Consider the following 19,506-nt stretch of genomic DNA (forward strand, 5'->3'; position numbering starts at 1 on the left):
CTCTGTTAGCAATATTCAGACTGTATTGGGACCAACATATGACATACTCACTCACTTCTCAGAGTATTCTACTGTCCACGGCAATGCTAATGAAAAACAAAGATCAAATCGCTTGTACACGGTACCTCCGTGGCGTAACATATCGACTATTGAAGACTTCTGTTTGAAAAATGCCCGGAGTAAAAATATGGAGTATGACACATCGAATGAAAATGTTGGGCTCACATCACATTCCTGGAATACCAAAAATAAACCAGAAAATTGCAGTTGTTTCAAAGAAAATGCCTTTTTTGCATGCGGCATATCGAAATTTTTATTTTTATTTATGCACCCAGACTCGATTCGCCTTTTTTGCAAGGCATCTTCAGTGGGTGTTAGGTAACTTCTAATTCACTGCATCTAAGCAAACTGCTTTTTCTCATTTGGAAACCACGTGGACATCTTACAGTTCGCTTTCAGTTCACTGTTTACGTTACACATCACTGTAACTGCCATATTTTTAATGCGATGTGTAACGTAAACAGTGAACTGAAAGTGAACTGTAAGATGTGCACCTGGTTGCCAGATGAGAAAAAGCAGTTTGCTTAGATGCAATGAATTAGAAGCTACCTGACACCCACTGAAGATGTCTTGTAAAAAAGGCGAAAGGCGTCCGGGTGTATAAACAAAAATAAAAATTTCTTTGTGCAGCATGCAAAAAAGGCATTTTCTTTGAAACAACTGCAATTTATATACAGCTGCTGCAAAAATTGCCACTACAAGAAACGTGTTAAACTACACTACTGGCCATTAAAATTGCTACACCACGAAGATGACGTGCTACAGACAGGAAGAAGATGCTGTGCTATGCAAATGATTAGCTTTTCAGAGCACTCACACAAGGTTGGCGCCGGTGGCGACACCTACAACGTGGTGACATGAGGAAAGTGTCCAACCGATTTCTCATACACAAACAGCAGTTGACCGGCGTAGCCTGGTGAAACGTTGTTGTGATGCCTCGAGTAAGAAGGAGAAATACGTCCATCACGTTTCCGACTTTGATAAAGGTCGGATTGTAGCCTATCGCGATTGCAGTTTATCGTATGGCGACATTGCTGTTCGCGTTGGTCGAGATCCAATGACTGTTAGCAGAATATGGAATCGATGGGTTGAGGAGGGTAATACGGAACGCTGTGCTGGATCCCAACGGCCTCGTACCACTACCACTCGAGATGACAGGCATCTTATCCGCATGGCTGTAACGGATCGTGTAGCCACGTCTCGATCCCTGAGTCAACCGATGGGGACGTTTGCAAAACAACAACCATTGCACGAACAGTTCGACGACGTTTGCAGCAGCATGGACTATCAGCTGGGAGACCATGGCTGCGGTTACCCTAGACGCTGCATCACAGACAGGAGCGCCTGCGATGGTGTACTCAACGACGAACCTGGGTGCACGAATGGCAAAACGTGATTTCTTCGGATGAATCCAGGTTCTGTTTACAGCATCATGATGGTCGCATCCGTGTTTGGCAACATCCCAGTGAACGCACACTGGAAGCGTGTATTCGTCATCGTCATACTGGCGTATCACCCAGCGTGATGGTATGAGGTGCCATTGGTTACACGTCTCGGTCACCTCTTGTTCGCATTGACGGCACTTTGAACAGTGGACGTTACATTTCAGATGTGTTACGATCCGTGGCTCTACCCTTCATTCGATCCCTGCGAAACCCTACATTTCAGCAGGATAATGAATGACCGCATGCCTTCCTGGATTCAGAAAATGTTCGACTGCTGCCCTGGCCAGCACATTCTCCAGATCTCTCACCAACTGAAAACGTCTGGTCAATGGTGGCCGAGCAACTGGCTTGTCACAATACACCAGTCACTACTCTTGATGAACTGTGGTATCGTGTTGATGCTGCATGGGCAGCTGTACCTTTACACGCCATCCGAGCTCTGTTTGACTCAATGCCCAGGCGTATCAAGGCCATTATTACGGCTAGAGGCGGTTGTTCTGGGTACTGAATTGTCAGGATCTATTCACCCAAATTGCGTGAAAATGTAATGACAAGTCAGTTCTAGCATAATATGTTAGTCCATTGAATGCCCGTTTATCATCTACCATTCTTCTTGGTGTAGCAATTTTAATGGCCAGTAGTGTAGAAAACTTATAAGAGTACATGCCTGTTGCTCATGTAGGTACAGTAACATCTAATGCTGGGACCTAAGCCTGTAGCATGATTGGAGCTACATGCACGAAAGATAATTTTAATTATCTCGATAATCATGTAACTACTCCGATAGCCCAAACTGACGAGGCACCCTGCATACTGGTTTGTAGAAATTATCTGGATCCACCAGTAAACGTTTCCCAGCTAATCTGCCGCAATGCGAAGCGTTAATTTGTCTCGCGCGTCGCACACCGTAAAAGACTGCCGCGAGTGTGACTTGCGCTACGCCGCGGAAACTCGGAGAGCGGACGTAAGGAACGCTTAAGTGTTTCCAGGCGCGTTGAGGGATAGCGCTTTTCCTGGCGCAGGTCGGCACGGCGTAGGGTGGTATCGCGGTCGGGAGGCGGCGGTATTTCGGTCTGCAGATTAGCACAGGGCTGGGCTGTCCGGAGCGTGCAGTCACGCCACCAGATAGCGCGCCGCAGCCGCCCGCATAGACACGCAACGCCCTACTGTGTGTCTTCCGGACCCGCTCCCAAAACGCCGACGTACGCGACTACCTGCCGGACACGTTAGGATCTCATGCGATAGTCACACGGAGTGTATCCGTGCTATGCTTCACGCAGTGGACGTGCGAATATTTGCAACATAAATGAGTACACGGCTACCTCCCACTGAGGATAAACCACTTATGCTCTTACGATGTACGTCTATACACTTAGCCTCCGACGATGTCTCCCGTAGCATGTGACGAAATGAGTCCTTTATTTTGGAGCGGAGTGTACGCTGTTGTGAATCCTCGAGACAGATTAGCACTCTCTGCCGAACTGAGATGTGCACTTCCTCACAAGAAGGTGGAATACCCAGAAGAGATAGTCGGACGCCGAAGTACCTTCACACAATCGGCGGGTGTGTAAATGAGAACAGGATCTTCACACACATAAAACGAAGAAAGTACTGGTACCGTTATGTCGATGGCATAATATACCTGACTAATGAACCACACACACACACACACACACACACACACACACACACACACACACACAGCTAAACAGTGAAATAAACAACTTACACCCAAAAATTCAAAAATTCACTTCACATTAGGAACACAGACAGACAACACACAATACGAAGAAAGAAAAAAACAAGGCCCATTACTTCATAATCTTCAGTAAAACCGATAACCACAAGCATGACCATTCACAATCTGTCGAACCAACCGATGGCAAACACGCAAGCAAGTTTTAGATTCAGGTTCCACAAACTGAACAGAACACCCATAAGCAAACAGAAAAGCTAAACATGATAAAATAAGTAGCAGAAGAAAATGGTTAAAAGGCCCGTATGATAGAGAAATTAAACCAAGAAATATATAAGCGGTAAAGGAACTAGCGTACAACACACACACAAAACCTTACACAACACAACACACAGTCAATGACCACACGCAAGACACACCAGTGCAACAACACACACACACACACACACACACGCGCGCGCGCGCGCGCGCAACAGAATGGCACATACTCACCTACAATAAGAAAATTGTCCTCAGAATAGGCAACATGTTGAAGAAACAGCGACTTCAAATAGGATACAGGACAGACAACACAACACAGAAAGATCTCGGAACACAGGAGAACCCACAGACAAATTCAACAGATCAGGAACATACGAACTCACATGCAACACTTGCCGATCACTATACATAGGACAAATATGCAGGAACTTTATAACAAGATACTCAGAACAACTCAGAGCCCTGAAAAGTAACAGCATGCATAGCACATTAGTTGACCATCTAATAGCCCATAGCCACCACCCAACTACAATAGCAACTGATTTAAAAATACTGAAATCCAACCACAGCCTATACTAGAAGGCAAACAAGTTTTAAACGAATGCACTACACTCTGTAAAGGCAGATTACTTAAAACATTAAAGGAACTTTACAGAAAAGGCAACACAAACAGCTAAAGGAGCTAACACACACACACACACACACACACACACACAAAAGATAAGAGTAAACAAAATTCAATTTCGGCGCCAAACTCTCTCGGGAATAAATGAACGTCGATGGGGTTAGGACGCACAGCAACACAGTGCACTGCGATTTCCTAAGTGAAAAGGCATTTCTCAAATCTAAATTACACAAAATACGTTAATATGTGTCTGCAGTGTCCCAAGAACAGAAAAGGAGGAGGATCAGTCACAAAAAAACGTGAATAATAACAAATATATACACAAAACATTTTGCCACTCCAAAACCACGTATTTTTTTTTTTTTTTTAAATGAAGGGATGTGTTAAGTAGCTGATAGAATTCACATTTACGTCATTTGATTTGCAGATGACAGGCTATCAGTGCAGGACACCACAAAAAAGGTCCTGAAAAACCGTATAATCTAAAATCACGCCTGCTGCGGTGGCCGTGCGGTTCTAGGCACTTCAGTCTGGAACCGCGTGACTACTGGATATGTGTGATGTCCTTAGGTTAGTTAGGTTTAAGTAGTTCTAAGTTCTAGGGGACTGATGACCTCAGATGTTGAGTCCCATAGTGCTCAGCGCCTTTTTAACCATTTTTTAAAATCACGGTAAGAACAAAAACGAACAAAAACTGCCTTTGGGCCTCATTTTGTTAGCTCTGTTAAGCATAAAACATGATCACTTTTTACGGTTTTTGTGGCAACGAACGCGCTGAAGTTGTTTCTTCGATTTCCTGACGGCAGCACAATGAACTTCAGGGTTGATCGTTGCACCATGAGGGAGGACATCAAACAGAGTAACACCTTCATAGTTCCTGATGACCGTCGCCATGACTTTACAGGCTGAGCGAGCGGCATTGAACTTTTTCTTCGGAGAAGAAGTCATGCGATGCCACCCCATGGCTTGCTGTTTTGTTTCCGGTTCGAAGTGGTGAAACCATGTTCCATCGTCTGCGTCATATTCGCCAAAAATGTATCACGATCAGCCTCATAACGCGTAATTAAATCCGCACAGATGGTCCTTCGTTGCTTTTTATGGTCGTCGGGGGTTAGGCATCGAGAAACCCCTTTGAGTAACCCAACTGGTGGAAGAGTATCCGTAATTACCAACAGAGACCTCCAGTTGTACAGCTAGGTGTTTGAGTGTGATTCGTCGATCACCTCGAATGCGAGAGACCGCACGTTGTAACACTGCAGGAATCACAGCTGTGTGCGGAGGGCAGACACGAGGGAGATCAGACAGGTTTGATCGACCTTGTTGCGATGATGATAGATGCCTCGCACAACGACTCACCGTGCTTTTGTCATGTCTCCGTAGACATTCTCTGGTTATCCGTCAAACGAAACTTAATGACACCTCTCTGCTTGGATTGCACCTCCGTACAAACGCCATTGTGAGGGCTCTGTATAACGCCGCTACCTATCGGAACTTCATGAAACTACGGGGGCTGAAACGGGAATATTCCACAATATCCCACAGCAAATTCCGCCTTTTTTCCACTGAAATCGACTGAGAAAAATGTGTTTCATTGCGTACTGAAAGCTTCCCATACATACCTACACCACGAGGATGACGTGCTACAGACGCGAAATTTAATCGACAGGAAGAAGTTGCTGTGATATGCAAATGATTAGCTTTTCAGAGTATTCACACAGGGTTGACGCCGGTGGCGACACCTACAATGTGCTGACATGAGGAAAGTTTCCAACCGATTTCTCATACACAAACAGCAGTTGACCGGCGTTGCCTGGTGAAACGTTGTCGTAATGCCTCGGGTAAGGAGGAGAAATGCGTACCATCAGGCTTCCGACTTCGATAAATGTCGGATTGTAGCGTATCACGATTGCGATTTATCGTATCGCGACATTGCTGCTCGCATTGGTCGAGATCCAATGACTGTTAGCAGAATATGGAATCGGTGGGTTCAGGAGGGTAATACGGAACGCCGTGCTGGATTCCAACGGCCTCGTATAAGTGCAGTCGAGATGACAGGCATCTTATCCGCATGGCAGTAACGGATCGTGCAGCCACGTCTCGATTCCTGAGTCAACAGATGGGGACGTTTGCAAGACAACGACCGTCTGCACGAACAGTTCGACGACGTTTGCAGCAGCATGGACTATCAGCTCGGAGACCATGGCTGCGGTTACCCTTGACGCTGCATCACGGTCAGGAGCGCCTGCGATGGTGTACTCAACGACGAACCTGGCTGCACGAATGGCAAAACGTCATTTTTTCGGATGAATCCAGGTTCTGGTTACAGCATCATGATGGTCGCATCCGTGTTTGGTGACATCGCGATGAACGCACATTGGAAGCGTGTATTCGTCATCGCCATACAGGCGTATCATCCGGCGTGATGGTATGAGGTGCCATTGGTTACACGTCTTGGTCACCTCTTGTTTTCATTGACGCCACTTTGAACAGTGGACGTTACATTTCAGATGTGTTACGAGCCGTGGCTCTACCCTTCATTCGATCCCTGCGAAACCCTACATTTTAGCAGGATAATCCACGACCGCCTGTTGCAGGTCCTGTACGGGCCTTTCTGGATACAGAAAATGTTCGACTGCTGCCCTGGCTAGCAAATTCTCCGGATCTCTCACCAATTGAAATCGTCTGGTCAATAGTGACCGAGCAACTGGCTCGTCACAATACGTCAGTCACTACTCTTGATGAACTGTGGTATCGCGTTGAAGCTGCATGGGCAGCTGTACCTGTACACGCCATCCAAGCTCTGTTTGACTCAATGCCCAGGCGTATCAAGGCCGTTATTACGGTCAGAGGTGGTTGTTCTGAGTACTGATGTCTCAGGATCTATGCACCCAAATTGCGTGAAAATGTAATCACATGTCAGTTCTAGTATAATATATTTGTCCAATGAGTACCCGTTTATCATCTGCATTTCTTCTTGGTGTAGCAATTTTAATGGTAAGTAGTGTATGATGAAGCGGCAGCAGATGTTTTAACACTCGACGTGATGACAGCTTTATCTTGGTGCATGCAGTACTGGCGTACAGTTTTTGTGGCGTCTACTCACACGTGACTGTTTTCGTTCGCTTTAACGCGTGTTTTATTGTCTTCTTTAAGGAACGCTTAAACGGGCGCTATGGTTACGCCGATACTGGCCGCGGCAGCGTGTGAGACTACGGCGACGTCACGGAAGTTCCCTGTGGAAGACGTAAGGATTGTTCCAAGACTGACGAGCTGATGGAAAAAGCTCTTTTCATGTCTGATCTACTGTAGCGTGACTGAGCGCCCAGCGGCGCAGCAGCGGAGTTGGCAAGTTGGCAGCGCGGACTGTGTCAGCTGCCGCTCATTTCCGCGCCAGTGACCGCGGGCGTACACGGGCGCTAAGAGCGCACCGGCTCCCTGAATAAGACTTACCTCACGGCTGCTAAGCGGCGCCGCTGGCTACTGACTCAGCGCACGGAGGGCTCAGCCTGGGGGCGGTCCTTCGATTCCAACACCAATGTCCAGTGCAGGTGATCTGCTAGTGTGATATTACTATCCACATCGAAAAAATTTGGATTGTTCAGGGATATTAGCTGAGTATTTTGCTATCAGGGATCCGTGGACGATAACTTCAAATTTCTTCCTGATTTACATCCGCTATTGTAGAACAGTTTCCGTTCTTGAAATGTTTTCATCAGTTGCACTAAGTTCCTAGCTCGTTAAGAGAACGTTAATTTTACTTTTTATGTAGTTTTATCTAAACTATACTATTTCTGTCTAAACTATTAGTATAGTTTAGTAGACTAAAATAGAATAGTAGCCTTCAAAATGTGATGCTACATAAGAATGCTGAAGATTAGATGGGTAGATCACATAACTAGTGAGGAAGTACTGAATAGAATTCGGGAGAAGAGAAATTTGTGGCACAACTTGACTAGAAGAAGGGATCGGGTGGTAGGACATATTCTGAGCCATCAAGGGATCACCAGTTTAGTTCAAAAATGGTTCAAATGGCTCTGAGCACTATGGGACTTAACTGCTGTGGTCATCAGTCCCCTAGAACTTAGAACTATTTAAACCTAACTAACCTAAGGACATCACACACATCCATGCCCGAGGCAGGATTCGAACCTGCGACCGTAGCGGTCGCGCGGTTCCAGACTGAAGCGCCTAGAACCGCACGGCCACTCCGGCCGGCTGCAATGGAAACAAACGGGGTATAATTGTGGGAAATGTCTGACAGTAGAATGCCATTAAATAGTGCGCTTAATTAAATACGTCTTGTTATGCAAATTCCGGTGAATTGCATTCTTGTTTACAGCAACTTGGAGCCAGAAGCACAAAAGCAATATCTGAAGAACATTTCACTTTGTTAGTCAGAGATTTGACAGGGCTGTGGCACTTTAGCCTACAGGCCGAAGTTGTAACCGGCTATAACCCATGTATCGGTCATAAGTTTGATGTTTGACGTTCGAAGCAACTTACTGGTGTAGTGGGGTACTTCCGGAACTGTTCGGCGCACCACGATGGTCCTCAAGCGAACTTCGTGGCTGACAGCGCTTCTCCGAGGCACGGCGCACCCTCCACTGTCTTACAAACAGGAGGCCGCTTCATGTCTTGCCAGCGACACAGTTACTGCCGGGGGAACTTCGATACACCGAAAGTGAGGCTTGAGGAGGTCGTAGGATCTGAGCTGCACCGTTTGACACTTTGTAAAACTTTTTCGGGTGATTTTGGAAACACGCAGAATTTGATTCACAACCAGTCTTTTGTATATCTGAGTCCGCAGCCGCAATAAATCTCTACATGGAACTCCGTTTGTGATAGCGAAAATTTAATTTTTTACCGGGTGGTTATAATTAAACTTTCCCTATGTAACACGCTGTAACACGGAAACTAATTACCGTACTTGGCAGAACTGATGTTCAGAGTATGGAGTACATGATTTCAATGCATCACGGCGCAACAGTCCAGTTCCAACTATGGCCACCAGGTGCCGTGATCAGCCATCGTGTTTCATAGTCGCCGGCCGCAGTGGCCGAGCGGTTCTAGGCGCTTCAGTGTGGAACCGCGCTCTTGCTACGGTCGCAGGTTCGAATCCTTCCTCGGAGATGGATGTGTGTGATGTACTTAGTTAGGTTTAAGTAGTTCTAAGTTGTAGGGGACTGATGATCTCAGATGTTAAGTGCCATAGTGCTCAGAGTCATTTGAAACATTTGTGCACCTGACCACTCGCAGTGCACTTGTTGATCATTCAATATTAGCTTGGACAAAATGAGATGGGCATTACCGGTGAGATTCTATTATCAAATTGTCCTCGATGGTGAGTGTTCATCGGAGGTGAGAGTATCATCTGGTGTGCCCCAGGGAAGTGTGGTAGGTCCGCTGTTGTTTTCTGTCTACATAAATGATCTTTTGGATAGGGTGGATAGCAATGTGCGGCTGTTTGCTGATGATGCTGTGGTGTACGTGAGGGTGTCGTCGTTGAGTGACTGTAGGAGGATACAAGATGATTGGGACAGGATTTGTCATTGGTGTAAAGAATGGCAGCTTACTCTAAATATAGATAAATGTAAATTAATGCAGATGAATAGGAAAAAGAATCCTGTAATGTTTGAATACTCCGTTAGTAGTGTAGCGCTTGGCACAGTCACGTCGATTAAATATTTGGGCGTATTAATGCAGAGCGATATGAAGTGGGACAAGCATGTAATGGCAGTTGTGGGGAAGGCGGATAGTCGTCTTCGGTTCATTGGTAGAATTTTGGGAAGATGTGGTTCATCTGTAAAGGAGACCGCTTATAAAACACTAATACGATCTATTCTTGAGTACTGCTCGAGAGTTTGGGATCCCTATCAGGTCGGATTGAGGGAGGACATAGAAGCAATTCAGAGGCGGGCTGCTAGATTTGTTACTGGTAGGTTTGATCATAACGCGAGTGTTACGGAAATGCTTTAGGAACTCGGGTGGTAGTCTCTAGAAGAAAGGAGGCGTTCTTTTCGTGAATCGCTACTGAGGAAATTTAGAGAACCAGCATTTGAGGCTGACTGCAGTACAATTTTACTGCCGCCAACTTACATTTCGCGGAAAGACCACAAAGATAAGATAAGAGAGATTAGGAGTGGTACAGAGACATATAGGCAGTAATTTTCCCTCGTTCTGTTTGGGAGTGGAACAGGGAGAGAAGATGCTAGTTGTGGTACGAGGTACCCTCCGCCACGCACCGTATGGTGGATTGCGGAGTATGTATGCAGATGTAGATGCAGATGTAGGATATCGCCGGCTGAAAGGATTACGTAAGGGTCCTCTTAATCCATCTGCTGGGCGGAGCATGATGAAGTTCAAATCAGTTGGAGAACTGGGCGTCGATTCTGGAAGAGGCCGACGACCAGTTGCACCACAGGAGGTTGATCAAATCGCTGTTGCTATGGCAGACAACGCTGCGCGCAGTTCCCCATTGTCAGGCAGTACGCGTGCTGTGTCACGACAGTTGAGCATCCTGTGGTCCACTGTAAGGAAGGTGCTTCGAACCACTCTCAAATGGTATCCCTACAAGATCCATATTGTACAGCAACTTTCACCACAGGACGCACAACTACGTGTTGGCTTGGGTGTCAACTTTCTCCCAAGGACAGAAGTTGGCGAGGGCTGGCCCTGGACATCCTACGGACAGACGAAGCTCATTTCTCTCTGACGGGTGAACACACAGAATTGCCGACTGTGGGAATCTTCACCTCCAGTCACTGTGCATGAAGTTCTTCTGTATGGTGAACGTGTCACCGTGTGGTGCGACTTCACGGCTACGTGCATCTTGGCCCCTTCTTCTTTGGACAGGTTGGAGCTCAATGACCAAAGGCGTGCAGTGTGACTAGGCAGCGTTACTGCGATATGCTTCGCCTGCATATCATACCCGCCCTACTGGTGAAAGACACACTGAACTCAACAGTTTCCATGCTAGATGGGGTCCCAGCGCACATAGCTCGTAAAGCTTACCTGCTTCTCGGAACACATTTGGAAACGATCGAATTATCAGCCGATCGATTCCAAATGCTTGGCCGGCACTGTCACCTCCTTGTAATTTCTGGCTGTGGGGCTATCTGAAGGACAGGGTGTACCAGGGGAACATTGACACATGCGCTGATCTGAAGCACAGCGTATTAAGAGAGGTAGCCAGCATACATATGGACATGCTTCGTCCTGTTGTGCAGAATGCAATTCTGCTCTTTCAAAGTCTTCTGGACACTGATGGGTGCTATATTGAGCCCCATTTGTAACAGTAAGGGCACCGGTATGTACCGTAGCAGCACATTAAAAGAGTTTCAGATGAAGTGATTCTGCATTACTTGTCTTCCCCGTGTCCTGGACATTAATGCTATCAAGTTTGGTCCTCGAACCGTGATTAGTTTCCGTGTTATAACGTGTTAAATAGGGACGGTTTAATTAGAGCCACCCGGTACAACACACACACACACACAGAGAGAGAGAGAGAGAGACTCGTCCGTCTCAGATGTATGAATATACAACACTCCATGGAGTCGCCAATCAATAATATACAACCGTTTTTAATGCTCCTCTCTCTCTCTCTCTCTCTCTGTGAGGTCTGTTTTTCCTAAAATGGGTACCTGTCATACAACGTCTTGTCATGGCCGTCATCCAGGCAACTATAATCCGATTTGTAGTTTTCATTTGACAGCTGTCTGGCCGGACTTTTCCCACCAGCAGTGGGAAACATGACATTGTCAGTATCCTCTGTGGTGCTGCTTCCGCTGCGCAAAGCACGTGCCTGCCACACGTCAGTGAGCTGTTTCAGCAGGCGTTTCATGTCACTTATAGTTTGGAATGACCCACGAACTACGACGGAAGTATTTTAAAGCGGGGCTCTGGGAGCCGCTATAGTCGTCTATACCATATGGGAAGTTCTGAATTTTGATGCGATTTTTGTAAGAAACAGAGACTCTAAATTTCATACTAGTTAAGAGTTCAATACTGAAAAAATTAAATAAAAATCAAATAACAAAATCTGACGAAGCTTGTACGTATCAATCGCAATGAAAGATTTATAGCTGAGTGGTATATTTTAGTAATCAAAGAAAAAATGTTTCAGTGAGTTCGATTATTTTTAACATATGACCGGACTTCAGACAGCAAGTAATACTTTTTATGGCATGTCAAATAACTTTAATAGAATGGTGCACAGTGACACAGATAACTTAATCACTAAGTCTCTGTAATAGACGGTTGGAACTTTCCACCAATCATTCTGTTTCTCGGCGACAGCAGTCCGTTCCTTGGCCTAATAACTATCCGAGGCGCGCAGTGTGACTGTCCTCATCATTAGAAAATGTGCGATTGCTGAGAGTCAGTTTCTAGGTTGCCTAAACATTGCCGTCTGTAGTTCATGCCGACGTGCTTCCTTCCCGACGAGCATCAGCCACGTCTGTGTGGCGTTGTTCAAATTGTTGGCGCCGATTCACTACTGCTGGAGGCGACAATGCATTTGGTTTACATACCGTCAAAATTTCGCAGTGAACATGGGTGCGTGGTTTAGACGTTTTGCCAACAAGAACCGTATTATCCTGCTCACTTCAGCTTTAGAGTACTTTTCGAGTTGCCGCTTCATTTCGCTCTGCACCTGTTACCTGCATCGCAGCAGATGTGTGTCTACAGGAAACACGAAACACGTGTCGCCTTCAAGGCGTCAAAGGAAACGCCTTTCAGCTGTATAATTTCCAAACTGTCATTCATATTTGGCTATCAGTTTCGGCGATTTACTGCGCCATCTTCAGGCCCTCTTACTAACCTGTAGAAAAATTTCAACCTAGGCTCCGATCAGTTCGCCGAAACTGGTAACCAAATAAAATAACAGTTGGGAAATTAGACGGCTGAAAGATGTTTCATTTGACATTAGGTACCGAACAGCCGTGCCCCGCAACCATGTCTGAAAAGATGGACAAAGAGTGTATTCCCTTCTGACAATGCATCACTCTTGTTGCGCAATAATCTCAGCGTGCAACGACATGTGCAACTTAACTTGTTGAAGTACCAAGTATGTGAAGTTACCGTCACCTCACCTGGATCCCTCATCTCCGCTCCATCCAATCCCACAACCGCCTCCGACTCCTCAAACTCCTCTCTGGCCGGACATGGGGGTTAAACTCCTCTACCATCCTCCACACCTACAAATCCTTAATCCGTCCCATCCTCTGTTATGCCAGTCCCGCCTGGATATCCGCTCCCGCCCCCCCCCCCCCCCCAAATTCTATACGTCCCTACAGATCCTTGAGCACCATGCACTCCACCTCATCTTCCGTATACACCTCCCATCCCCCATGCGGATCCTCTATGAGCTGATTCCTTTCCCCCATCTTCTCCTATTCCTCGAACATATCCACATACACACCTCCCACCGTCTTCATCCCCTTCATCCCCTGGTTGCTCCTCTTCTCTTCAACCCCCGCCCTCTGCCCCACCTTCGCTGTTGTGTCCCCCCTACCCTCCATCTCTACACCCTTCATCTCCTTTCCCAAGGTGGCTTCCATCAACTCCCCCTCCCGGATGATGCCCTCTCTCCCTCCTCTCTATCTATCAACTCTGATCCTCATCTCCCCCTCCTTTCCTCTGTCCTTTCCCTGGACTCCCTCTTCTCCCCCCCCCTTCCATCCTGTTTTCTCCCCACCTAACCTCTCTCTGCCTCCCTTCCCCCCCCTCGCCCTTTAGCATTCCCCTCCTCTGCCTTTCACCACTGCCTGTCGCGTCTGCCCAGCCCCTCCCCCCCCCCCCCCCTCTTATGGGTTCTCGTCCTCCATCGGCTCCTTCCCCCTCCCTCCCACTTCGTTTTTTCCTCTCCTCCCCCCCCCCATTTTCTTTCCCATCATCTGTCCAGGTTCCCCCCATCTGCCCTCCGCCACACACCGTCAGGTGGCTTGCAGAGTGTGGATGTAGATATCATATTTGTGCCAACTTTTTAGTGCAGTGTTCAAGTGAGTGTTGTGTGTCTTTCCAAAGTGTTGCGAACAGATATCATACTGTCGCTGGGGGTGACTTTTATATCTCTTGTGAACAGAAACCAGACTGTCGCTGTGTTTTTTAGTTGTCTGTCTATTATTTTTCTGCTTCCTGTGTATTTTATTAGCATCATCAGCCCTTTGTTTTATGTTTTAAGTTCCACAATGTTCCGCCATTTTACCATTTAAGTCGCCGATTTTATTGCCAGCTTTTATTATTTGTTATCTTCATCTTTTTGAAACAAATTCTGTAGGCTGAAGAGTGGCGTACTAAGCTGCTGCCAGCCCGCCTCCTTCGGTGGGAATCGAAACTCAATAAAGAAAGAAAAAATGTGAAGTTCTGTTTTTCCATCTTTTTTCACTGCACCACGTTATAAGATGCTCAGAGAAAGAAACGAGAGGGAGGCTGTGAAATGAAAACCACTGAAGGAATCGTAATGACGATGGCCTACGGAAGAAGTGGTCCCTATGCGGCGACAGAACGAGCACGTCCACGCGTCGAGCGTCCACTGCAGTCAGAAGCGCTGAGAACGCAGAAATGGAGACTTCGAAAGAAAAACAAAGGGGCATAGTGCGTTTCCTGACTGCGGAAGGAGAGTGGAGAGTGGAAATTCATCAAAGACTGGCACAAATGTACGGAGAGCACTTCGTGGCAGTTACCAGGGACAAAATGTGCCATATGCGATTCGAGGAAGGTCGGGCGCCGCTGGCCGATGACACACGATCTGGAACGCCACACCGCATTACCGACACCACTGTGCAGCAGGTCGCGTTACAGTGGCAGCCCTTGTCACAGAGCTCATCGGATTTGCGACGGACATACAGTAGATCTACTCTCCATACACTTGTGCCATTCTGAGGCGCCATGTCTCGGACTGCGCGGCCCCTCCCGCCGGAGGTTCCAGTCCTACCTCGGCCATGGGTATGTGTGTGTTGTTCTTAGCGTAAGTTAGTTTAAGTAGTGTGTAAGTCTAGGGCCGATGACCTCTGCAGTTTGGTCCCTTAGCGATACACCCACCCCACATTCTTCGACAAATTTCCATTCCCTGCACTGCTTCTCCTGTAAGGAGCTTCCATTTCTCTGTTGCCAGCACTACTGATTGCAGTGCACGTTCGACGCGGGTTCGTGACACTCTAGTAGCGAGTTTGGAGTCTCACCTCTCTTACAGGGACCACACCTTCTTCCGTATACAAAAGCATTATGATTCCTTCAGAGGTTTCTATAGAACAGCCTCCGGCTCGTTCCGTTTTGAACGCACCTGATAATAACGAAAACTGGCTGGGATGAAAACGTAGAATAATAGAAGCAAAATAAGTGCCCCCAACCAAGTCGCTCCCAGCCAGCATGTCCTAAGAGGGTTACACAGAAAGTAACGTGCCGCATTTTTTTTTCTTCAATAAGTGTTTAATGAACATACTGAGAATGGTGTTTACCAACACACACTATTTTTCCACGTAATCTCCATCCAGTTCTGTGGCCATCCTCCAGGGCGAAACAAGGGCGTGTATGCGCGGTCGGTACCAGTCCTTGTCCTGGTGGCGGAGCCAATGCTTCACTGTGTGAAGCGACCTCGTCGCCTTCAAAATGTCTTCCACGAATGGCATCCTTTAACGGCCCAAACAAGTGGAAGTCCGAGTGGGCTAGGTCAGGTGTGTCATGTGTGACAGCCGTGGATGGTACCCCGACGGCTGCAAATCTTGGAGCTCCACGCGAACCACCTCCTGATTACCTCACCCTCCGTGCTCAGCGACTAACTGTACTTCTGTCGAAACCCACATGCTCCATAGACTTTGCACAAGCGTCTGTGAACATTTCCCACAGTTTCTTTCTCTGCAGTGACAAATTCAATGACCGCACATTGCTTGTAACGTACATCAGCTGTCCTGCAGCTACGCTATCTGCCGGAAGTGACGGAAACTTGGTGGGCTCACTCAGGAGACCTCAAATAACACACACACCAGAAAAAGTTTTGCATCACTTCGGTTCCGGAACCTGTACAGAAAACTGGAATATAGCTCTACATAAACATCATTTCCGCCCTTTTTATTGCTCATGAAAACCACACCTTAAATGTTGTACCACCATACAGCGAGACCTTGACAGGTGGTGGTCCAGATTGCTGAACACACCTGTACCTCTATACCCAGTAGCCCGTCCTCTTGCACTGATGCATGCCTGTATTCGTCGTGGCATACTATCCACAAGTTCATCAAGGCACTGTTGAACCAGATTCTCCCACTTCTCAATGACGATTCGGCGTTGATCCCTCAGAATGGTTGGTGGGTCACGTCGTCCATAAACAGGTCGTTTCAATCTATCCCAGCCTTGTTCGATAGGATTCTGGGGTTCATGTCTGGAGAACATGCTGGCCACTCTAGTCGAATGATTTCGTTATCCCGAAGGAAGTCATTCACAAGATATGCATGAGGGGGGCGCGAATTTTCGTCCATGAAGACGAATGCCTCGCCAATATGCTGCCGATATCGTCGCACTATCGGTCGCAGTATTGCATTCACGTATCGTACAGTCGTTACGGCGCCTTCCATGACCACCAGCGGCGTACGTCGGCCCCACATAATGCCACCTCAAAACAGTAAGGGACCTCCACCTTGCTGTACTTGCTGGACAGTGTGACTAAGGCGTTCAGTCTGACCGGGTTGCCTCCAAACACACCTCCGACGATTGTCTGGTTGAAGGCATATGCGACACTCATCGGTGAAGAGAACGCGATGCAAATCCTGCATGGTGTCATTATTGCAAAGATGGACCTCGCCATGGACGTCGGTAGTGAAGTTGCGCATTATGCAGCCTATTGCGCACAGTTTGAGTCGTAACACGACGTCCTGTAGCTGCACGAAAATCATTATTCAACATGTTGGCGTTGCCGTCATGGTTACTCCGAGCCATAATCCGTAGGTAGCGCTCATCCACTGCAGTAGTAGCCCTCGGGCGGCCAGAGCGAGGCATGTCATCGGCAGTTCCTGTCTCTCTGTATCTCCTCCAACTCCGAACAACATCGCTTTGGTTCACTCCGAGCCGCCTGCACACTACACTTGTTGAGAGCCCTTCCTGGCACAAAGTAGCAATGCGGACGCGACCGAAAAAACAATGGTTCTGAGCACTATGGGATTTAACATCTGAGGTCATCAGTCCCCTAGAACTTAGAACCACGTCAGCACTTAAACCTAACTAACCTAAGGACATCACACACATCCATGCCCGAAGCAGGATTCGAACCTGCGACCGTAGCGGTCACGAGGTTCCAGACTGAAGCGCCTTGAACCGCTCGGCCACACCGGCTGGCCGACGCGATCGATCCGCGGTATTGACCGCCTAGGCATGGTTGAACTACAGACAACACGAGCCGCGTATCTCCTTCCTCGTGGAATGACTGAAACTGATCGGCTGTCGGACCCTCTCGGTCTAAAAGACGCTGCTCGTGCATGGTTGTTTACATCTTTGCGCAGATTTAGTGACATCTCTGAACAGTCAAAGGGCTGTGGGACTGTGACTGTGATACAATATCCACAGCCAACGTCTATCTTCAGGAGTTCTCGAAACCGGGGTGATACAAAGCTTTTTTTGATGTGTGTGTTATTGTTATTATCATTATTATTATTACTATTATTATGTATATTATAATTGTTACAGTGCTGACGCGCTTTGTCGTAAATTACATACTGTAACAATGCTAATATAAAACATCTGGAACACGACCTACAATATAAATGCAGATAACTGATCTACAGCTTTGAAATATCGAAAGTATCTAGTTACACACGGAAATTCGATCACCATTATTTATGGCAGCTGCGGTAAGCGCTTAAAACTGCGCGCTCCTATTTCCTTTTTTTTCCGGTTCTGCGTTAGCCCGTCTGGCGCAGGGCGCTTCTCTGCGTTTCCCACGCGGGCGAAATAACGACTGGACGGCTGCAGCGGAAGCAGCTTAAAGCGGCCGGGCAGCCCGGGCGGCCACGGGTCATTTCAGGCAGCGCCGGAGACATATTTCAGGCGGGCACCTGCTGGCAAACATCGTTACCGCAAATGATGCATGGCGCATCCCTGAAGGGCGTGGCGTAGCGCGTGAAATATCGGCGGGCTGCCTCGGCGCCGATGCGGGCGCGCGTCCGGTGATGGGCGCAACATACAACAGCCCCGCGCGTCTGGCCTGGCTAAAATACGACGGTGGGCTGCAAGCAAGGGCCCGTCAGCCCACCGCCTACCTGTGTCTGTCTCCTGCAGGCCGTTTAACTGTGCCCGAGTTCTTCCGCGTTGCGCACGCAAGGAAGGTTCAGCGAACATATTCCGAAACCACATCCAACACACAGCGTTTGATTGTTTTGTTCCATCTCCGTTGTTGAGTCCGCCCCATTAACAGCCGGCACGGTAGCTCATCGTGTTCGGTCAGAGGGTTAGCTGCCCTCTGTAATAAAAAAAAAAACTGAGTTCACCGATCAACAACGAACCGAAACGGGTGTCTTACGACATCCGCCCTGAGCAGATACAACGAACGAAAGAGAACAAAATGATATTTAGAAAAAAAAAAAAGAATTAGCTCAACGCTCAATGCGTTTGAATGCCAGGCACGGGGGCCCGGGTTCGATTCCCGGCTGAGGTGGGAGATTTTCTTCCCTCAGGGACTGGGTGTTGTGCTGTACTCATCATCAATTCATCCCCATTGTCGACGCGCAAGTCGCCCCATATGGCGTTGCACTCAATAAGACTTGCACTTTGCGGCCGAAGTTCGCGCATGGGAACTCCCGGCTACAGAGAAGTTGCAGTATTAGAAAATTGCAGCGAAATTCAGGGAGATCTGCAGCGGATAGGCACTTGGTGCAGGGAATGGCAACTGACCCTTAACGTAGACAAATGTAATGTATTGCGAATACATAGAAAGAAGGATCCTTTATTGTATGATTATATGATAGTGGAACAAACACTGGTAGCAGTTACTTCTGTAAAATATCTGGGAGTATGCGTACGGAACGATTTGAAGTGGAATGATCATATAAAATTAATTGTTGGTAAGGCGGGTGCCAGGATGAGATTCATTGGGAGAGTCCTTAGAAAATGTAGTCCATCAACAAAGGAGGTGGCTTACAAAACACTCGTTCGACCTGTACTTGAGTATTGCTCATCAGTGTGGGATCCGTACCAGATCGGGTTGGCGGAGGAGATAGAGAAGATCCAAAGAAGAGCGGCGCGTTTCGTCACAGGGTTATTTGGTAAGCGTGATAGCGTTACGGAGATGTATGCAAACTCAAGTGGCAGACTCTGCAAGAGAGGCGCTCTGCATCGCAGTGTAGCTTGCTCGCCAGGTTTCGAGAGGGTGCGTTTCTGGACGAGGTATCGAATATATTGCTTCCCACTACTTATACCTCCCGAGGAGATCACTA

This window comes from Schistocerca piceifrons, chromosome 1, assembly GCF_021461385.2.
Source record: "Schistocerca piceifrons isolate TAMUIC-IGC-003096 chromosome 1, iqSchPice1.1, whole genome shotgun sequence".
NCBI classification, from domain to species: Eukaryota; Metazoa; Arthropoda; class Insecta; order Orthoptera; family Acrididae; genus Schistocerca; species Schistocerca piceifrons.